The 22,354-nt window shown below is 37.3% G+C and overlaps 1 pseudogene; it reads right to left on the minus strand.

Moving 5' to 3' along the window:
• LOC138698968 (putative polypeptide N-acetylgalactosaminyltransferase 10) overlaps positions 1-22,354 on the minus strand; it is a 38,593-nt pseudogene that overhangs the window by 11,182 nt on the left and 5,057 nt on the right.

Consider the following 22,354-nt stretch of genomic DNA (forward strand, 5'->3'; position numbering starts at 1 on the left):
TTTTAAATATGTAATATGTTTTATGTGTCAAACTACTTTTTTTTTTCATCGATACTACTGCATACAAATATAAATATATCTCAAATTATTTGGTAAGGAAAGAAGGAAAGGTTATAGTTTGGAGTTTCTGAAGCTGAATGATTGTTTCGTAAGTTGGCGGTATTGTTGAAAACTGTAATGGCTATCTTTATTGTGAATTTTCAAAACAAGTTTAATATTCTGTGTTTTTTTTTTTTTTAATTTAAGTTTTCTAACATTTACACTACCGGTCAAAAGTTTTCGATCAGCTATGAAAACAACTATATACTTTATTTCAATGTACAAACACATCGGAAAAGCTAAACAGACCAACAAAATAAATATTTTCTCTCTCTAGCATTATGATATGATAGAATATTCAAAATGAAATCCCTATTTTAACCACAAATCCATAGTTTTGATAGGTGATCGAAAACTTTTGACCAGTAATATACTTTGTCACTTTTTTATCAGGAGTTTTTTTTTCTCTCTCTTGTATGGAGAAAGGACCCAAAAGTTTTCATTGCACCCAGAGACTTAAGGTACGGTCACACGTCATTACTTTTGCAGCACAACTTTTGTACTGCAGCTGCAAAAGTTGCGTGTCGTGTTCACACGTAAGCCAAAAGTAGCGAGCTGCACGCTACTTTTCGTGCTCCTCAACCTGAGTGCAGCAAAAGTTGCAACTGGAGGTTGCGAGTCTGTTCACACACAAGGTGCTACTTTTGCAGCCGCAGTCATGCTGCAGGTTTCCATCTCCGTGTTGACTTCTCAATATACATTTTGTGGTTATGTTCGCATTATTAATAAACTCATGCAAAAGCTTATTTATCTCTTATTTGCTTCTGTCCTAACTAGTATTCAGAAATTGGCATTATTTTTACTATAAAGCTTTTAAAAACGCCTATATACTTAAATGATAACCAACAGCATATTCACGTAATCAATGTTGGCAACCCTCCTGTTTGAAACTACGCTACAGAAAATTAAAAAAGTGAATTATGTCGTCAGAAAATATGCTCAGACTGTGTTATGCATTTAATAACTTTTACAAATAATTTATTTTCATCACATCTAACATTAAAATACATCCAAATAATGAAATTATCATTGGCACATTTGGGTGGCAACACTGGTCGCAACTGCAACTAAAGTTTCAACAAAACAGATATCAAAAATGCTGCAGCTGCAACCATGAGAACCCTGTTCACACGTCACTACTTTTAAGCTGCACGCAGCATGAAAAAGTAGCGAGCAGCAGGTTTGGCAGCCGCTACTTTTCGGGTTGCACCGTTGTTCACACGTCGCAGTATGAGAGTTGCGCAGTTTTTTGTACTGCATCGCTGCAAAAGTAGCGACGTGTGACCATACCTTTATTGTGCTTACCACTCCTATTCTGTGAATGATTGGGTAGCTGAATGGCCACACTCTTGTACAAGTACAGCAAGCTGCACTGTGAGTCTGAGCTCTTGTACTAGTACAGCATGCTGAACTGTGAATTTAATCTGGGCTTTAAAAATTTCCAACTTGTGTACCTATTTCTCAGAAATTAAGATAGATAGAAGCATGAAATTTTTCCAGCTTATTTTCAGTATTAAATTGATTGTTGTGCTCTAGTTTCAGGTCATTTGCTTAAAAACTTTGTTGTGCATTCATATTAATGCAATTTCATTTTTCTTAAAAAGTAGTAGAAAGTCATAACTTATTATTTTCACAAAGTACACTTTTTAAACAAGAGCTCAGCACTTTTAAGATAACAAAGAATCAGTTTAAAATATTCACAGAGATATCTGTAACACTTTCTGTGATAAGGATACTTAAAGATGGTTAATTTAACACTGGTAATACAGGGTCTTTGTCCCACACCGTGGCATCGTGATCTAAGGTATCCTGCCCAGGACTCACGTTACAGAATGCGCACTGGTTCAAGTCCTCATGGGGGAAGAAATTTTCTCATGAAATTTCGGCCAGTGCCCACCCAGCATCATGATGCACTTGGGGAGCTACGATAGGTAGAGAAAATCTGGTTTCGCAAACCAGCTATAATGGCTGGGGGGATCATCGTGCTAACCACACGATACCTCCATTCTGGTTAGATGATCGTCCACCTCTGCTTCGGGATGTGGACGTGAGGCCAGCAGCCGGCTGCTCGGTCTTGGCCCTTCAAAGGGATGTAGTGCCATGGATTTGGAATACAAGGTCTCTAATCTTATCTTAATGGATGGATAAATAAGTGAACTAACAAAGTAAAGAACAGAGGAAGGACTGAAGGAACTAATTAATATACAGTGAAATCTGTTCAAGACGGAAGTGACATGGTCCTAATTTTTTTCCGTTGTGGACAGGTTTCCGTATTATTCAGGTGTGACATTAAAATGGAATATTTTGTCATTCATATACATGAAAAACAAAATGGTATACCGCAAACTGCAAGAAGTACAAAATATTCTATTTAACACTCATCACATTAAATCAGCTTTCTGTCGCTTATACGTTGGTGAATCATCTTGATTAAAATCTCATTTTCTGTATAAATATTATCGTAACTCATTCATTAGTCATTAAACATTACTAAAGTTTACTAATCTCATTCTATTTAATATCTAACACTATACTCTAATACTGTACTGCATATCACTGCACATTATTAATTAATTGGACTAGGAGCCATCTATTAGAAGCTTTGAATTCTGGTTTATTTAAGTTCTTTCCCAGTCCAATAGCTTGCTTTGCAGGATAGATCCAGAAATTGGCTTGTTCTTTGAAAGGTCATGAAGAACCCACTCCCACAACAGTTAATTTATTTCCACATAAACAGTTGCTTTCTGGTTCCTTTTGTGTTACCAATATTGGCCACACGCTACTCACTCATTATTATCTTTATTTTTTAAAGTGTCACATCTAAGTTTTCCACAACTGTACTGTACTGTAATATTTTATTTCACATAGACTTTGTTTCTAATTTTCCTTTATCTCGATAACTTTTACTTCATCACTTAATGTTAATGCCACATTTTATGCAACTTTTTTTTTTAACCTGGAAATCACTACACTTGCGCTCTGTTTAGCTACGACAATATACGGGTATGAAGCATTGAAAATCTTTGAAGGGACTCGTCTGCCTAGTCAACAGGGTAATAAAATTTGACCGACAGGCCAACACACCCTCGTACCCTCTAGAATTTTGCAAAGAAAACTTGTTTTTATCTTAGTGACCTACATATTATTTCGTATATTCCTTGAAATTACACGCTGTTTCAAAACATAGCGTGTCCAAAATATTGTTTCCATTTTAAACAGTAGCAGACAGTTTCCGTTTCCGCGTTGGACAGTTTCCGTTTTATTCAGGAAAAATTACACATAATACATATAAATTTCGCCGGGACCAATAAAATGTTCCGAAATAGACAGGATTCTGGATTATTCAGGTTCCAATTTGAACAGGTTTCACTGTATAAGCAAGTAGCTGGAGGATCAGGCAGTTGGTAATACATTTGGTTATGGTCTTTCCAACCATCATGGATTCTATCAGTCTGGCAGTAAAAGAATTCTGTGTATAAGACAGAAGTATCTCTTAACACCGAATTTGTTACCTACAATGATGCGTTCATGGTCGAAAATGATGACTGATAGAGCTACATTTGACCTGGGCAAGAAATGAGACCAGTAAATTTTTTCCTGAAACTCTAGTAGTCAATAAAGAAATGTAAAATATATGAGGGGTTCACAACCAGAGTGGACCAAGTCCTTCTGGAATTATTTTTTCTAAATTGAGTCTTAAAGTACCTGGCTCATGCTTAGCAACCTTCACCTTCCATAGGAAATGCTGCCCTCTGTGGAGTAACAAATGAGTTATGGACTTGGTTTATTATGGCAATGAATAAGTCTAAGTTTTCTTCATCTGAGATTGTATTAATCCACAAACTGACCACTGGTAGACTTGGTCCACTCTGGTTGTGAGCCCCTCTTATATGACAGAAAGAATTATAAAATAGAATTCGAAGGCACAATTAGCTCACCGGATTGTATCGCCACAGCTGATTTCCCCGCATGCCATGACAGGGGAATAAGTTCACTGCAGCCTTGTTCTGTACATCTGAAACGTCCCAACACATGGTGCGGCCCTTGGGACGTATGTCTTTGTGCCACGTCAGTATGAAATTCTGTGCAAAACAGCCACATCACATTTTCAATGCTCTATTATCATTTACCACTCTGTCATTACCTCAATGTCTCTGAATATTGTCAGTCTTTTAAACGAGACATTAGACAACAATTACAATTTTAAATAAAAATTGTGAATAATATTCACTGACGGTACTTATCTACCCTTGGGAGAAACATTTGCAATTTTTATCCAGTTTTGGAAAACTCTTTTTCCCCTGATTGCTCGACAAAAAATTAAGGATTTTCACACAAAATAAACCCCCCAAAAAAATATTTTTGGGAGGACAGGGGGCAATTTTTTACAGCGAAAACTGAAATTTGATTGTTTTAGTCCTTGGCCCACAGTTTTTATGTTTGAATAAAATTTCTTTCACTGTATTAGACGCTTTTCACACTAGGACACCAGTGACGGAGATAAATTAGTTTGAATTGGAGCGTCACAGTGACCCAGCGGTGTCTCGCCCTCTACACATGTGACGGATAAGGTCACTGTGTCCAGACCAGTCACTGCTCGATATACATTTCTTTGAATTGGAGTTTTCACACTGGGACACTAATCACAGGACACAGCTTGCAGATTGCCAACAGAACATTCACTCTGTATTCGAGCACAGTGAAACTAGTCTATCCAGCCATGAGTTTAGATTTGATTAACACAGAAGATTTTATAAGTGAAGTAGAAATTCGACCTGCTATTCGGGATGTCAAAGGCGATGACTATAGCAATAAAGTGATGAAAACGAATGCTTGGCAAGAAATTATAGCTAAGTTTGTGCCTGATTTCAATGAGAAAAGAATGAATGAAAGAAGCAAAATTTGTACTTAAATTGCATATTTTCTTTTCCACCGTAAAAAATTATAAATTACATTTCATGTCATGCTAAGTAACGGTATATGGCAATATCTTGTTGTTGTTGTTGTTTTCTAATGCCAGGCGTTTGACAATAAAGTCATTTGACCTCTTGCACTCCAATATTTTTCAAAGATATTATCATGGCCAGCCACTGAAGCACAGATTTTGAGGTGTTCCGAATCCATTTCTTGGTTTGAGTTCCACAATGGGCAGTTAGGGAACTGATATATTCTAATTCTATGCAGGTGTTTGGCCAAACAATCATGGCCTGTTGCCAATCTAAATGCAGCTACAGACGATTTTCGTGGTAAATCGGGAATTAACTGTGGATTTTGATGCAGAGAATTCCATTTTTTCCCTTGAGATTGTGTTATCAAATTTTGTTTGTTGAAGTTTAAGTATGTAGATTTAATAAATCTTTTCACAGAGTAATACGTAGATTTAATAACAGATCTGTAAGTAGCAGTGCTGCCCTTCTTTGCTAAAGCATCTGCATTCTCGTTTCCCAGGATTCCATAATGGGATGGTATCCATTGGGATACAATTCTTTTATTGAGTGATATTAATTGAGAGAGCATTTTAGTTATTACTGCTGTTTGAGATGAAGGTGTGTGTTTAGAGACTATTGATAGAATAGCTGCTTTGGAGTCTGACAATATAACTGCATTTTTAAATTTATTGATGTGGCATAGAAGATTCCTGAGACTTTCACTTATTGCAATGATTTCTCCATTAAAACTTGTTGTTCCATATCCAAGAGATCTATAAAGTGAGAAGAGACAGCACGTAACACCTGCACCGACACCTTGTTCTCTGGAGATCAAGGATCCGTCAGTGTATAAATGAAGCCAGTTTTGTGGAGGGTACCTAATATTAATTGTCTCTGAAGACAATTGTTTTAGTATTTCAGTGGTTACTTCTGATTTTAGTATTTCTTCTGTTAAATTTAGATTATATTATGGCAATATGGTTTGTAATTGTTACCATACTAATTTACAATGGACAGTTATATTTAACAATCATAACATTTAGCATTGAAGTACAACTATACACATCACAACTATAATGATAGAAAAAATAAACTTAAATGAAATGATAACAAATAGTAAGAATAGAAGCATTCGAGATTTATATAACGGTATAAAGGAATTTAAGAATGGATATCAGGCAAAGGTAAACATGATCCAGGATGAGAATGGTGACTTGCTTGCAGACGCTTATTCAATTCTGAACAGATGGAAAAACTGTTTTGGGCAACTACTAAATGTACATAGGCCAAATAGAAATGATCGGGACGAAATTCAAACACAAACTGCTGAGCCATTTATACCCGAACCCACACTTTCTGAAGTCGGAATTGCGATAGAAAATCTGAAAAAGTACAAGTCTCCAGGTATCGATCAAATTCCAGCGGAATTAATACAAGACGGTAGAAGCGCATTATCTAGCGAAATTTATAAACTTGTACCTGCTATTTGGGAAAAGGAAATTGTACCAGAACAATGGAAGGAGTCCGAAATTGTACATATTTTTAAGAAGGGGGAAAAGACTAACTGTAGTAACTTCCAAGGAATGTCACTTTCGTTGACGTCGTACAAAATTTTGTCCAATATTCTTTTGAAAACATTAACTCCATATGTAGATGAAATTATTGGGGATCATCAGTGCGATTTTAGGTGTAATAGAGCGACTATTGATAAGATTTTTTTTGTATTCGGCAGATATTGGAGAAAAAATGGGAGTATAAGGGTCCAGTGCATCAGTTATTCATATATTTAAAAAAGGCATATGACTCAGTTAAGAGAGAAGTTTTATATGATATTCTTATTGAATTTGGTATTCCAAAGAAACTAGTTCGATTAATTAAAATGTGTCTCATTGAAACATACAGCAGAGTCCATATAGGCCAGTTTCTATCTGATGCTTTTCCAATTCACTGCGGGCTAAAGCAAGGAGATGCACTATCACCTTTACTTTATAACTTTGCTCTAGAATACGGCATTAAGAAAGTTCAGGATAACACAGAGGGTTTGGAATTGAACGGGTTACATCTGCTTTTTGTCTATGCAGATGACGTAAATATGTTACGAGAAAATCCACAAACGATTAGGGAAAACACGGAAATTTTACTTGAAGCAAGTGAAGCAATAAGTTTGGAAGTAAATCCCGAAAAGACAAAGTATATGATTATGTTTCGTAACCAGAATATTGTACGAAATGGAAATATAAAAATTGAAGATTTATCCTTCGAAGAGGTGGAGAAATTCAGATATCTTGGAGCAACAGTAACAAATATAAATGACACTCGGGAGGAAATTAAATGCAGAATAAATATGGGAAATACCTGTTATTATTCGGTTGAGAAGCTCTGTCATCTAGTCTGCTGTCAAAAAGTCTGAAAGTTAGAATTCATAAAACAGTTATATTACCGGTTGTTCTACGTGGTTGTGAAACTTGGACTCTGACTTTGAGAGAGGAACAGAGATTAAGGGTGTTTGAGAATAAGATTCTTAGGAAAATATTTGGGGCTAAGAGGTATGAAGTTACAGGAGAATGGAGAAAGTTACACAATGCAGAACTGCACGCATTGTATTCTTCACCTGACATAATTAGGAACATTAAATCCATATGTTTGAGATGGGCAGGGCATGTGGCACTTATGGGCGAATCCAGAAATGCATATAGAGTGTTAGTTGGAAGGCTGGAGGGAAAAATATCTTTGGGAAGCCCGAGACGTAGATGGGAGGATAATATTAAAATGGATTTGAGGGAGGTGGGATATGATGATAAGGACTGGATTAATCTTGCACAGGATAGCGACCAATAGCGAGCTTATGTGAGGGCGGCAATGAACCTCCGGGTTCCTTGAAAGCCGTTTGTAAGTACCTAAGTAAGTAAGTATTGACGTGCAGCAACACAAATGTTCACATAACATTTCTAGTAATCTTTGTTATACTTTCCAACAGTTCATGAAGAGCAACGATTAACTTATCAGTGACAATTTTTATATTTTAAAATATATAATATACTACTACCAGTTAAAATCTGTCAAATATTCTCAAAATAAAAGAAAATAAAAGAACAGTAGCTTAAAGTGAGAGAAAGTTTTTCATCTCATGAGATTGCTTTCCTTAGTATTATGTCCATTCCTGTGATTTCTAGCAGTGGATATCTGTATAATGAACGCTTTTTCTTCATCTTCCTCCTGTTCTATAGCAGTAACAACAAAAGATCCTCACTCGAATCCATTTCACTAACTAATCACAAAGTTTTATCAGAAGCTACTAACTAATCAGTTGGCAATACTAGCTGTGTTCGACACCAGTGACCCACGAGTGTTCATTGCAATCACAGGTGACCGTCACCCGTGACCATCATCAGTGTCCCAGTGTTTAAACGGCCTTACTCCTAAAAGAACACAGAATAAGACGTGAAAACAGTTTTTCCCTATCTTATCCCATTAAGGAAAAATGCCATTTCATTTTTTGAAAATTTCAAACATAAAAGAATAATTTAAGATCTTGGAGCTTTAAATTAACTTTCTGAGCAATAAGACATTGTTTGTTAGGTACATTAATCAGTTCTATTTTGGTGCAAGAATAATGAAAATATCTCAATTCAAAGTGCACTTTGTGTTAACATTAGTGTTGTAAAATGCTGTAACACTGAACATGCTGAACTGAACATCTACATCCTGAGCGTATCAAAAATTGTGTAAAACCAAACACACACCTTTCTAACTATGAAAAATAATACAGTCAAACTCTACCACCAAATTCCAATTGTTATGACACGAAATATATATAAAATTGACAGAATGTGATGGATTGACACTTGTAGAACTGCACTTCCGGTTTAAAGAAAGTGTGCTTCCAGTCAACAAAAACTCAGCTAATTAAATAATCAAAGATCATAGAGACAAAATTGATATATTTTTGAAAATTATAAAGTTCAAGCTTTCAGATGACATAAAAATATAAAATAAAAAATTTTTGAAAGAATTAAAAATAAGGGTAGATGAGTCTACAGATGATATATTATCATTTTCATTTTAAAATTGAGAATATTACTGATACATTTACAAAGAGTTCTGACATACCTGTTCCCCCGAGGACCTTCGGTTGTCCTTAATACAATCTTTCGGTCCAATTCGCTCATCAGCTTTCTTATGTTCGGAGTCTACACACAATTCTGGTGCTGCCACACTTCGAATCTGAAAATGCACACAAAGTAAAAATAACTTCTACAAATATATGTAAGTATGTTGTTGTTGTTTATTGTTTTCTAATGCCAGGCGTTTGACAATAAAGTTATTTGACCTCTTGCACTCCAATATTTTTCAAAGATATTATCATGACCAGCCAATGAAGCACAGATTTTGAGGTGTTCCGAATCCATTTCTTGGTTTGAGTTGCACAATGGGCAGTTAGGGGACTGATATATTCCAATTCTATGCAGGTGTTTAGCCAAACAATCATGGCCTGTTGCCAATCTACTGCAAATGCAGCTACAGACGATTTTCGTGGTAAATCGGGAATTAACTGTGGATTTTGATGCAGAGAGTTCCATTTTTTTCCCTTGGGATTGTGTTATCAAATTTTGTTTGTTGAAGTCTAAGTACTAGATATAATAAATCTCTTCACAGAGTAATACGTAGATTTAGTAACAGGTCTGTAAGTAGCAGTGCTGCCCTTCTTTGCTATGTAAGTATAAGGACGGAGATTAAAACGTTGTACAAATGCTAATGCACTATCCATTGAATTATTCATTGCATGCTATCAAAATTGTAAATAGAACATTTTCACTTGCATGAGGTAATAAAACTGAAGATTTTGAATATGTCTGTAAAAAACCATATTTTTACAATGTTTGCAGAGATAACTTATGTGACACGAAGAATAAATGAAGAGTATTCTGTTAGGTTTATTTTAGGTCACTGTGAATGATATCAGCTATTGGAAAGGCATCAGTGTGTATGCATAGTGTATATACAGAGGGGAAGAGAAGGCCGGATGGCCTTATCTCTACCAAGTTAAATAAATAATAATAATAATTATTGTGCTGTATTTTAAGCATATTTGTGCATTACAATCAATGCAGTTAAACAGCAGTTTTAAGTAATTCTCTAAAATACCCTCTCTAGTGTTAAAAAATTGTCCTGATCTTTTGTTTGTTTCTATAAGAAACAGAAGTTCAGTAAACCTCTTAAAAAGAATGGATAGCAATTCTATATAAATCACCAAATAACAGGAAGAAAAAGATATTTTGATCTACTCTGAAGCAACTACGTAACCAAAAGTTGGGCCTACTGTATGCTATGAGCAACCCACACCCAAGTCTAGCTCAGGTTGACATATTGGACGCCTCACAATTTGTACAGGGCTTCTACTCAGACTATGAGCACTTGTAATATTCCGTAAACATACATTCATAATTGTTCATATTACAATTCTAAATGAATATATTATGATTGCTATTGGTAATAATAATAATACAGTACAGTACCTTCGTTATTCATAAATGGGGGTAAAAACTATTAGCCAATCACAATTCATTTAATACATTTGTATATACTGTATACTATGTTATTGGTCTTATGTACCTAGCTGATGCAATCATTGCCGAGCAATGAACTCAGTGACTCGTAGACAGAGGACTGAGTGTAAGCAACAGGGTGAGTACAAACACTATTTACTGTTTCAATACTATGTATTACTGAGGATAATGTACTTGTCTTTATGCATTGGAGGGACCATACAGCAGATATCCTACAAGTTTCCACTTAATCTTTTGTCTGAGAAAATATATTATGAAATGGTATCACTCTAAGTTCTTAAAAATATTTTTGTCGTTAATGTTAAAATAATTATTTTATTTAGAGGAGTTACCAATGTAATTATTTACTCTTATATTTGTATATGTTATTACAAAATCTTCTCCTTATATTTGTATGTGTATATATTTAGATGATAAAATTATTCTTAACTTTGTACCTTCATGTATAAGTGAAAATAAATTTCTTTCTTCTTCTTTACTGTATCTTTTGATGTCAATGTCGAGCATGAGCAAACCAATCATCAACGTATTGAGTGGTGTTCCTGTAGTGGGAGGAGTCAGCTAGCTTTCCAAATTATAAGCGTCCATAACAGAGGATTCCAACGGAGGGACTCCACTGTACATGTTATTGGTAATAATAATACAATTTCTTTTTGTGTTATTTGTATTTTCTTATTGTGACTCTATGTAGAAAAAACATACAGTTACTGCAATAGCTAATTGCAGTAGTGGCATGCAAAGAGTCTATGCTTTTTATTCATTGATATTAGCTGAGTTCGAGTGTTTTATAAATAAAATATTCTAATTTTTATGACACTAGTATTTTGAATATTTCACAAAAATATTGAGATGATTGTTATTGAGAAAGAGAAAAGAGTGTTATGGATTATATTCAAATAAGAGTCAAGCCCAAAAAAAGTGACAGGAGATTCATAGAATCCCAATGATTACGTAAATATGTATCCATTTTATTGTTTTGTATTTTATTGCTATTTTTCTATCATTAGGAGTACGGTTTTTTTTATCGTTTAATATGTTTAAAGTAATTCTGGTTCCTTACACATAAATATATATGATTATGTATATGATTATGTATCGTGACGGAAATATTGTGCGAAATGGCAATATAAAAATTGGAAATTTATCTTTCAAGAGGTGGAGAAGTTCAAATATCTTGGAGCAACAGTAACAAATATAAATGATACTCGGGAGGAAATTAAACACAGAATAAATATGGGAAATGCCTGTTATTATTCGGTTGAGAAGCTTTTATCATCCAGTCTGCTGTCAAAAAATCTGAAAGTTAGAATTTATAAAACAATTATATTACCGGTTGTTCTTTATGCTTGTGAAATTTGGACTCTCACGTTGAGAGAGGAACATAGGTTAAGGGTGTTTGAGAATAATGTTCTCAGGAAAATATTTGGGGCTAAGAGGGATGAAGTTACAGGAGAATGGAGAAAGTTACACAACACAGAACTGCATGCATTGTATTCTTCACCTGACATAATTAGGAACATTCAATCCAGACGTTTGAGATGGGCTGGGCATGTAGCATGTATGGGCGAATCCAGAAATGCATATAGAGTGTTAGTTGGGAGGCCGGAGGGGAAAAAGACCTCTAGGGAGGCCGAGACGTAGGTGGGAAGATAATATAAAAATGGATCTGAGGGAGGTGGGATATGATGATAGAGAATGGATTAATCTTGCTCAGGATAGGGACCGATGGCGGGCTTATGTGAGGGCAGCAATGAACCTCCGGGTTCCTTAAAAGCCAGCAAGTAAGTAAGTAAGTACACATAAATAATAAATTCTTCTATTTTCAGTCAACGCCCCTCTATTATATGGACTCGTCCAGTGACGTCATAACTTACTTGACAATAGCCAGTTACATGCAGAAGATGCAATTGCTTATTAGATAACACTCGTTGCTAATTCATTTGTAAGTAGATTATGCAACAATCGATAGAGAGCAGTATGATATGTGCAACATCCAGAAAAGATTTTTCAACTTCGTGTTACATTTGAAAAGTTAGATTTTCTCATGAATTGCACCTCGGACAAAGATGCATTCTAGTCAAAAAAATATCATTTGTTCAAATTCTTACAACAGTTAGGTTAGAGGCATGCAGAGAAAGTTGCAACATTTATACAGGACGCAACTCTAATAGCAACAGTAAAGTAACATGCTAATTGAAAGATTTTTTCCCGAAAAAAAAATTTAGCCACACAAAACAAGACTAATTCAACAAACAAGAATAAATATAGCCTCTTCCAAGAAGGCACACAGTCTACTGGGCAAGAAGGGCGAAAGAAAACAAGTTGGCAGTGTCCTGATTATAATGTGCTACTCTGCATACCAGAATGCTAAATTTTGTAGCATTATTTCTTATCCAACATCTGACTTACCTTTTTCTTCTGTAAATATCCAAAATATATGTTTCACTAAACTGTTGTTGTTGTTGTTGTTGTTGTCTAGTGCCTTGCATCTGCAATGAAGCCATTAGCAGTCGTGCTTTCCAATACTTTTGAACTGTAGTTTCTTCTGATCTTAATGCTTCACAGGTCTTCAAGTGATCTTCATTCATTTCTGCTGGATCATTACACAGGACACATATTGGCTTTCATGTAACTGTTTTCTTAACGGTTTTTACAATGTGGCAGTTACATCACCAGACTTAAACCTCCATTATGCAAGGGGGACCGCACCTGTCGTTGGTCAACGGGTCCTTCGGACCTAGCCGCGAGGACTAAATAGATGTTATTTAGATCCACCGACCTTTCCCTCATGTGCCGCTGAGGGACGCTGTTGTGCTGTGATAGGCCAGCACCTATGTAAATGGCATTTCCTCCATTTTAGATGAAACAGTTATACCGCTGTGACTCGGTCCCCAGATCCTCATCTGTTAAAAGCAGGGTGTACCACGGGCAGGTTGAGGTTGGGAATTGGGTAGGAGAGGCTATAGGAGGCGCATCACTACCCCTTACACCTTTACATCACTAAACTTCAATCAGTAATTTTATTTGCATTATATATCAAAATAATCACTGATGTGGTCCCTTTTATAATCTGCATTGATATTTTAAATTTATGAATTAAAACATTCGTGAAAGTAACATAAAAAAGTCCGAAACAACTATTAGCTACAACAGACAGGGCATTAAATGGCTGTGCTTCGAAGTGCTGAAGGGTATAAGATCTATCCTAAAGGAAAAGCAAACAAATTTCTGATATCACAACTCACCTCTCCTTGAGCAAAGTCAGGGGGTTCAATGGGTGGGTACTTCTTTGGCAGATCGAAAGCAATATTCTCCATGAACCACTTAAATGATATTCAGTGCAGTTTCTCACGTAGAGCTTTCTGCTTGCTGATATCACCAGTGTCAATGCTGTGATAGTGCGGTCTTCTATTATATAGATATTCCTTGTACTCGTCCATCCATACCTCTGCCACTCGACGGTAGTTCTGAGAAACATAATCCACTCAAAATAAAGGGAAATACAATTATATATGAAACATATTCAGGTGTAATGGAGATCATTTATTTCATTATTATTGCACTGAGGGAAATATACCAACTCTATTAACAGAATACTATTAAGAGATTGCAAAGAAAATGAAAGAAATCCAGTTCTCTGAGCATTGCAAGTAACATTTTTTAAACAAAGCCTGGTAGAGCCAAATGGAGAGGAACTGTGTATTGAATTATTCCACAGAACTTACAAAGCTAAATATTTTACAATGAATAAGAATTAATGGCACAATGAACAATCTAAAATACAGGGTTTCCAAAAAAGAATCACAACATTTTGTGCTATGATAACATTTGATTATAACTAACATGGTTTTTTTTTTACAGCATAATGGATGTTATCAAATTTCTGTTGGCAGTACTGAACATGAGGAGACAAAGAGGAAGGAAGAAAGTAAGAAAAATTGGAAAAAGCTGGGTTTGCAGTGAAAGACCTCTCCTTGGGCAGAGCAATGAATGAATGAATGAATGAATGAATGAATTTAGTGATTATTACTCATGTAACATTGAAGCTAGCATTTTGTTAGTGTGCTAGCATCATGGCATCTATACAAGAAAAAGCTCAATGTGTGCTATGGTTCACGGAGTTAAGTTTGTTGTTGCTGTTCAGCATAACTTTAGACAAATGTACAGTAGAGAAGCTTCAACATACAAGTTAATAACTGCATGGTTTTGTAAGTTCAAAGAAATGGGTTGCAAATCTCGTGGGTGGTCATGCACTAGCAAAGCAGATGTCGAGCGTATTCGACAATCTTGCAATAGGAGCCCGAAGAAATCATTCAAACGTCGCAATTTACACCTACAAATTACGAAATCTACTCTACATGTTATGCAAAAGAGATTACGATTATGCACATACAAAATTCAACTAAGGCACGAAATGAAACCAAATGATCATCCAAAATGTGTCAAGTTTGTAAATGTTATTCTAGGCAAGATAGATTAAACTTTCTTGAAACATATTCTGTTCACAGACGAGACGATGTTTCATGTCAATGGTTGCGTAAATCGGCACAGATGCCGAATTTGGAGATCTGAGCAACCAAATGAGATAGTGCAATTTGTGCGAGATTCTTCCAAAGTGCAAGTTTGCTGTGCTGCGCTACAAATGATGCCAATACAGAAATTTATTAACAAAGTTAAAAAAAACTTACATACTGTGTGAGAATATCTGTAACAAAGTCAACTTCCTAGCTGAATACAATTAAAAGTTTTCAGAGCACAAAATGTTGTCATTTTTTTCGGTAACTCTGTACTTACAAAAAAAATTCAAGACAATGCACTGAGAATAATAACAAGAGAAACAAAGTCCACACCTACAGTAACAATAGAAGCGATCATAACCTGTCAATAACTGTAGAACTCGACAATAAAGCTTTACTCCTAATTAAAATTGAAAAGGAATCCAAATAATAACAAAAAGGTGCCATACAGCAACAAGTGAAAATTTTCTAAAGCCCATATTGGGCTCAGAGAAAATCTCGCAAAACAAATCAGAAAAAGCTGAATTTCCATGGCAATTGTCAAACCCTTCACCATACCAACACATAGAGAAATACATACATTTACTGGAACCAATTAAAAATCTCACAACTAACCAGAACTCCAGAGATCGGTAGCACTTTAAACTGTACAATAATTCTATCCACAAAATGAATGGTTGGAAATATACACAGAGATGGCTTGCTTATTTAATAACAAACAAGAAACAGATGCATGAGTATGTTGCCAATTATTCTCCCAATACATACTCTTGGTATGGAGAAACTACATCAATTGAAACAGCTCTCAAAAATACTTTTACAAACCAATATTAAACAAAAAATTATTACATTCACAGATTATAAACCCACAATCAAAGCCACCTCCAATTTTATTATCACCACCATAATATATGACATTCAGACAATGATAAAGTTCCATGAACCAAAATCACAACAGACTATGCTACAATGGATCTCTGCCCCTAGTGGTATTGCTTGTCACAAAGGATCAAAATTACTATGCACTCAACAGCAACTGCAAACCAAAAAGTAGATTGAAAAGCATGGTGATACTGGGCCCAAGGTTGGATTGCATGTTGAGGCGCTCTCGGCCTATCTAGTCTTGTTGGTTGGAATACAAGACAAATAAATAATAAAATAACCCTGCCATGAATTGTTATGATCGAGATGGAAATCTGCTTGTCAAGGTAGTTGAGTAACAACACACACATTCCCTCAATAAAAACATTTTTATTGAGAATACACACAAATAATAAGGTTGTAACTTCGTCCCATAGAAAATATCTTCGTGACTGAGAATATTCATTAATCAATAAACAGACGGTTATCTTACATTCGTAGGCACTTCACACTGTTGACATCCAACTCTTGATATAGCTCACTCATAACCAATACTGAAAACACACATGGAAACCGTTACAAACAGGTTGGTCACCCCTCACCCTCGACGCAACAATGTATTCCTCCATTTTTGATTTCTAGAAAATTTTCACAAACCATGTTCTGGTGCAATAACAAACCAAACAAAAATAAACTAAATCGCAAATCTCGTGGGTGTGTGCAGTAGGCTTAATGTCCCATCACAGCTTGTAACAAATACTGCACAAAACTAATATCCGCCGTTATACAATCCGAGTTGACTCCATACTTCCCAGAACAGATCCTCGAACCCAGTTTGATATCCGTGCTTTTCTGAGGCTCACTTTCCACACGTATTTCTTCCGCGATCCAATCACAGGTTAACATAACCCGCTCGACTCCCGATCTACATCAGAGCCCGTACCCTACAAAACATACACAACTGCGATCCCATCGCAAATTCCCCACAACAATATTCTCGTAACTCAGCCTGCTGTCACACGTCCGACCTCAATGGGTCCCTTCACCAGACTCCAGCAACTATACACTCCACCTCGGTCTTAACCAATCAGCAAACGCAATTATAAAATATTAACTGGCCCCTTGCTAAATATTAACTTCTCCCCGTCCAATGAAAAATCACAATGGCTATCATTTGAATAAAAGGAAGGGAAGAAAAAAAACAAAAGCAGAGGATACGGTAAGACAGAAAGGTGAGAGGAAGTAAGCCATCTATGAGAAGAAAAAGGAACTAAACAAAAGAAAAAGATAATAAGGATAGAAAGAACAAGAGAAAATGAAAGTAAATGGTAGTGTGCCGAAATATAAACGGCACAGACTCCCCCCCCCCAAAAACTGGCGCAGTTCCTGAACAGCGCCAACCTCAGGTCCAAAGGATCTGCGTGGAGAGAATGAGCTACAAGAGGGAACTCCCCCTCCGAGCATGTCCCATCTTATGCCTGTAGAACCAGTGTCGCTCTAGTGCACAACCAGCACTGCTGTCACTGCTGTAAAATCCAGACGGTCGACCATAAATCATTCAGGCACCCAGCATCCACGGGCCGAGCTGGTATCCCCCCGTGCTCTCTCGCGACCCACTTGCCCCTTTGAAATGACTACAGTCCGTCGCAGCCATTCCAACCATTCAAATTCCTTTGATCTACGGACCTCTGGGTTATGGGCCCAGCACGCTTCCACACTTGGCGTAATGAGGAGAGAATGCCACACAAAACTTAATCGGAGCAAATGATCCACGCATGAGCAGTAACATTCAAAAGCGACAGAAAGGAAGAAGAAAAAGGACAAGAAAAGAAAGGAAATTAGGAGAAAAGTAAGCTACTAAAGAAAAAGATCATGGAAGAGAAGAAGATAAAACATATAAGGAGCGAGCAAGAAAAGTAAAGAAAATTTTGCGGGCAAACGGCCCCCTCTTTCAAAACAAAAACCCGAGCTGTGATGGTACAGAAAAACTAACCTAGCATGAAATACACACTTAATAATACACAACTAAAAACAAAGAAATTTACAATGATACATCAATGTGAAAATGAATAAAATAAACTAGAAATGAAAGAAATCAAATGAAAAATACAAATTTCCAAGTAATGTCTTTAAACTTGTTTTAACATAAATCCACTTCTGGTATAATAGTCTTTTCAACCATGTTGACACTTCCTGCTGAGCATATTCATCAGTATTTCAATGTTCACTGTCTATTCATAAATTGCGAAGTTACACACTTCTTCGTCACAATTCAGGTCAGTACACAGTGCTCATCATACTGTCCACACATAACATAAGAATGTACCCAGTTCTTCTTGGTTTGTTTTGGTAAGTATCACCATACGGTGCAATATACTTTACTATGAATACAAACCAAAGCTCACTAATAGCTCAAATGAGACCTTTTGGAACAATGCTCTGTTACAACAGAGTTATCAGAAACCCAAACCAGTTCTGATGTCACAAACCACGAACTCGGTCTGCAGTGTCGTTTGGCCGTCCGTCACAATAAAAACCCTGGAACAGCCAAACTGACCAGTTGCCCACGCACAACCTAACCTAACCTTTTCCCCCCTTTTTTTTAACATTCCCTTAGGGAGAAAAGGTGCCCATTTTAGAAGACTCTTACTTCATGCATGGGCTGCAGTGGTGCTATTCTTAACCTGGCAACCACACGGGTATTATAATCATGGGGGAAAACCCCTGACCATGTGGTTGGTGCCGCGCACCCCACACTTCCTTAAGCAGAGAAACGTGGGCGCGGAGAAGGTCTTCTTGGGCGCCACAAAACCCAACCTTAAACGGGGAACTGACACTGTGGCTACAAATCCCCTGGTAACCCCTGGCTTCGGCCCCCGATAACTTTTAGCGGTATAACAAGTTATACCCTTTCGCAACTCGCGAGGTATCCTATCCTGTTCCTCCCGAAAACGTTCCAAACTGACTCCTGGATCGGGTTCATGGTGTAGAAACTTCGTAACTCCTGAAAACGACAAGGGAATTTCACTCAACTCCGGAAGTACAATTGGAGAAACACTCAGTTCCGGCTGACCAACGCCGACCCGTTCTTTCCCCAAAAAACTCGAATCTACTTCCTGATTTTATGAAATAAATTATTAATAAATTTACATAAAGAATTCAAAACATTGCTTGGAACAAAAAATTCTTATAAAGGAGCTTCATTTATTTTTATTTCCCTATTTGAAAAGTAAGCTAAATAAGCTAATGGGTTCATACCCCATTTATAGAGGAAATCCTCTCTTCTCTAATGACCAACAATTCAACAAAAATCCTCTTGTTAACAACTCTAATAAGAGCAACAAAGTCCACCGATGCCCCAAATGGAAGCAATTTGGGTACCTTACATCGATTAGCAAAGGGGAATTTGACCTCCGAAGCACGTTTAAAATAAAATTCCTCCTGTGGGATGTCTACAATAAGCCCCATCTCTGCCATGAAATCAGCGCCAAAGATTGCGGAGTTAACCAAGCCTTCGACAACCCAGAAACTAAATTCGCAAACTACCTGCCCAACCTTTACTTTCAAACTGACACATCCACTGACCGAAAGTGACTGTGAAGTAGCCGAGAACAACACTACGTTCCCGGGGATAATCTCCCATCCCTTCTTACACGCTAATTCTAAACTAACCAAAGAAACGACACTGCCTGTGTCCAACAACACCTCCACTAACTCTCCACCTAACTGAGCCCTAGCAACGGGGCACTGACCGCGAGGAGGGACATTTATCTCACGAGACACAATCCGAACGACTGCTTCACTCTTGCTCTGATTTTGGTCCACGTGACCCTGTTGATTACATTCACGCGCCAAATGACCTACTCTTTTACACACAAAACACCTTTCAACTCGTACAGAACCGGCCGATCTACTTGGTGTGGCCCCCATCAAAACACTGCTATCAAATAGCGCCTGACTCTGCACACATAACTCATCTAACTGTTTAAAATTCTGCGGCCGTTCGGCGCCCAGGTACTGAGCTCTGACCTCGGGATCTCGAGCCCCTGACAACACAGCATCCACTATTTGTCTCTCCGAAAGCCCTGCCAGAAAAACCTTTTCAATCACCTTCAACTCTTCCACATATTCTAGCAGAGTTTCCCAGTCACTTTGTTTCCGGTAGAAATATTCGCCAAAGAAAACATGGCGATTCCTATAGGGTATGAACTCCCTCAAAATACTCTTGTGGAATTCTAACAAAGACATTTCCTCTCCAATGGCTGTCAAAACTCTGTTAGCCAGCACACCGTTGGCAAAAGGGAAGATCCGATGCAACAATGAGACCTCATCCATATGAAAAACTCGACATATATCCTTAAGCTGCACCAGTAACCTCAAAAAATGCATCACCGACTGTATACTATTCACAGAGAAAACCATCCCCTTCTTTAAAATGGTGTCAAAAGGATCGGGCATATTAGAAAACATCAAACTAAGATAGTCCTTTTTACCGTCCACACTAGAAACGTTTACAGGGGCCTGAGCTTTAGTGCCCACCACTGAACCCTGTTTCTGCTCTCTCGTGGTATCCTGAGTTGAAATCTGACTCTCTTGGCTCCTACCCTTTTTCAAATTCGCTAATTCAGTTTTCACTATACCCAATCTCTGCATTTCCTTCTCAAATTTTTCTCTATCTACAACTTCCAACTTAACCTCGAGTATATCTTTGAGTCGTAATTCCCAATGCAGCACCCTGTTCCATACTCTTCTAAAACGATCTTTCTGGAAATCTGCCTTCAACTCTTCCAAAACTTCCAAAAAGGACTCTACGATTTCTACACATTTGAACAGTTCATTAGCGATACAGTACTGAGGATATTTCCGCAGAGTCTGCTGGGATACGAAACCAGGCTCCCTAGCTTTGGCTAGTAGAGTAGTAACATCCACGTTTGAGTCGACCTCCGCCCCACGCGCTCTCAGCTCATATAACAACTCGTCTTTATGAAGGGCGCGCCACTCCACCAGCTCAGTATCCATCATGAAACATAAAATACAACAGAACAGCACAAACTCAAGTACCTCGGCTCTGAGATTCCAAACGCCGATCATAACCACGCTACTCTGCTAACACTGAGGCGCTCTTGGCCTATCTAGTCTTGTTGGTTGTAATACAAGACAAATAAATAATAAAATAACCCTGCCATGAATTGTTATGATCGAGATGGAAATCTGCTTGTCAAGGTAGTTGAGTAACAACACACACATTCCCTCAATAAAAACATTTATTGAGAATACACACAAATAATAAGGTTGTAACTTCGTCCCATAGAAAATATCTTCGTGACTGAGAATATTCATTAATCAATAAACAGACGGTTATCTTACATTCGTAGGCACTTCACACTGTTGACATCCAACTCCTGATATAGCTCACTCATAACCAATACTGAAAACACACATGGAAACCGTTACAAACAGGTTGGTCACCCCTCACCCTCGACGCAACAATGTATTCCTCCATTTTTTATTTCTAGAACATTCTCACAAACCATGTTCTGGTGCAATAACAAACCAAACAGAAATAAACTAAATCGCAAATCTCGTGGGTGTGTGCAGCAGGCTTAATGTCCCATCACAGCTTGTAACAAATACTGCACAAAACTAATATCCGCCGTTATACAATCCGAGTTGACTCCATACTTCCCAGAACAGATCCTCGAACCCAGTTCGATATCCGTGCTTTTCTGAGGCTCACTTTCCACACGTATTTCTTCCGCGATCCAATCGCAGGTTCACACAACCTGCTCGACTCCCGATCTACATCAGAGCCCATGCCCTACGAAACATACACAACTGCGATCCCATCGCGAATTCCCCACAACAATATTCTCGTAACTCAGCTTGCTGGCACACGTCCGACCTCAATGGGTCCCTTCACCAGACTCCAGCAACTATACACTCCACCTCGGTCTTAACCAATCAGCAAACGCAATTATAAAATATTAACTGGCCCCTTGCTAAATATTAACTTCTCCCCATCCAATGAAAAATCACAACGGCTATCATTTGAATAAAAGGAAGGGAAGAAGAAAAACAAAAGCAGAGGATACGGTAAGACAGAAAGGTGAGAGGAAGTAAGCCATCTATGAGAAGAAAAAGGAACTAAACAAAAGAAAAAGATAATAAGGATAGAAAGAACAAGAGAAAATGAAAGTAAATGGTAGTGTGCTGAAATATAAATGGCACAATGTAAAACAAACACAATGATGAATGATACTTACTTACTTACCGGCTTTTAAGGAACCCAGAGGTTCATTGCCGCCCTCACATAAGCCCGCCATTGGTCCCTATCCTGAGCAAGATTAATCCAGTCTCTAACATCATATCCCACCTCAGTCAA

The sequence above is a fragment of the Periplaneta americana genome, chromosome 4, assembly GCF_040183065.1.
Source record: "Periplaneta americana isolate PAMFEO1 chromosome 4, P.americana_PAMFEO1_priV1, whole genome shotgun sequence".
NCBI classification, from domain to species: Eukaryota; Metazoa; Arthropoda; class Insecta; order Blattodea; family Blattidae; genus Periplaneta; species Periplaneta americana.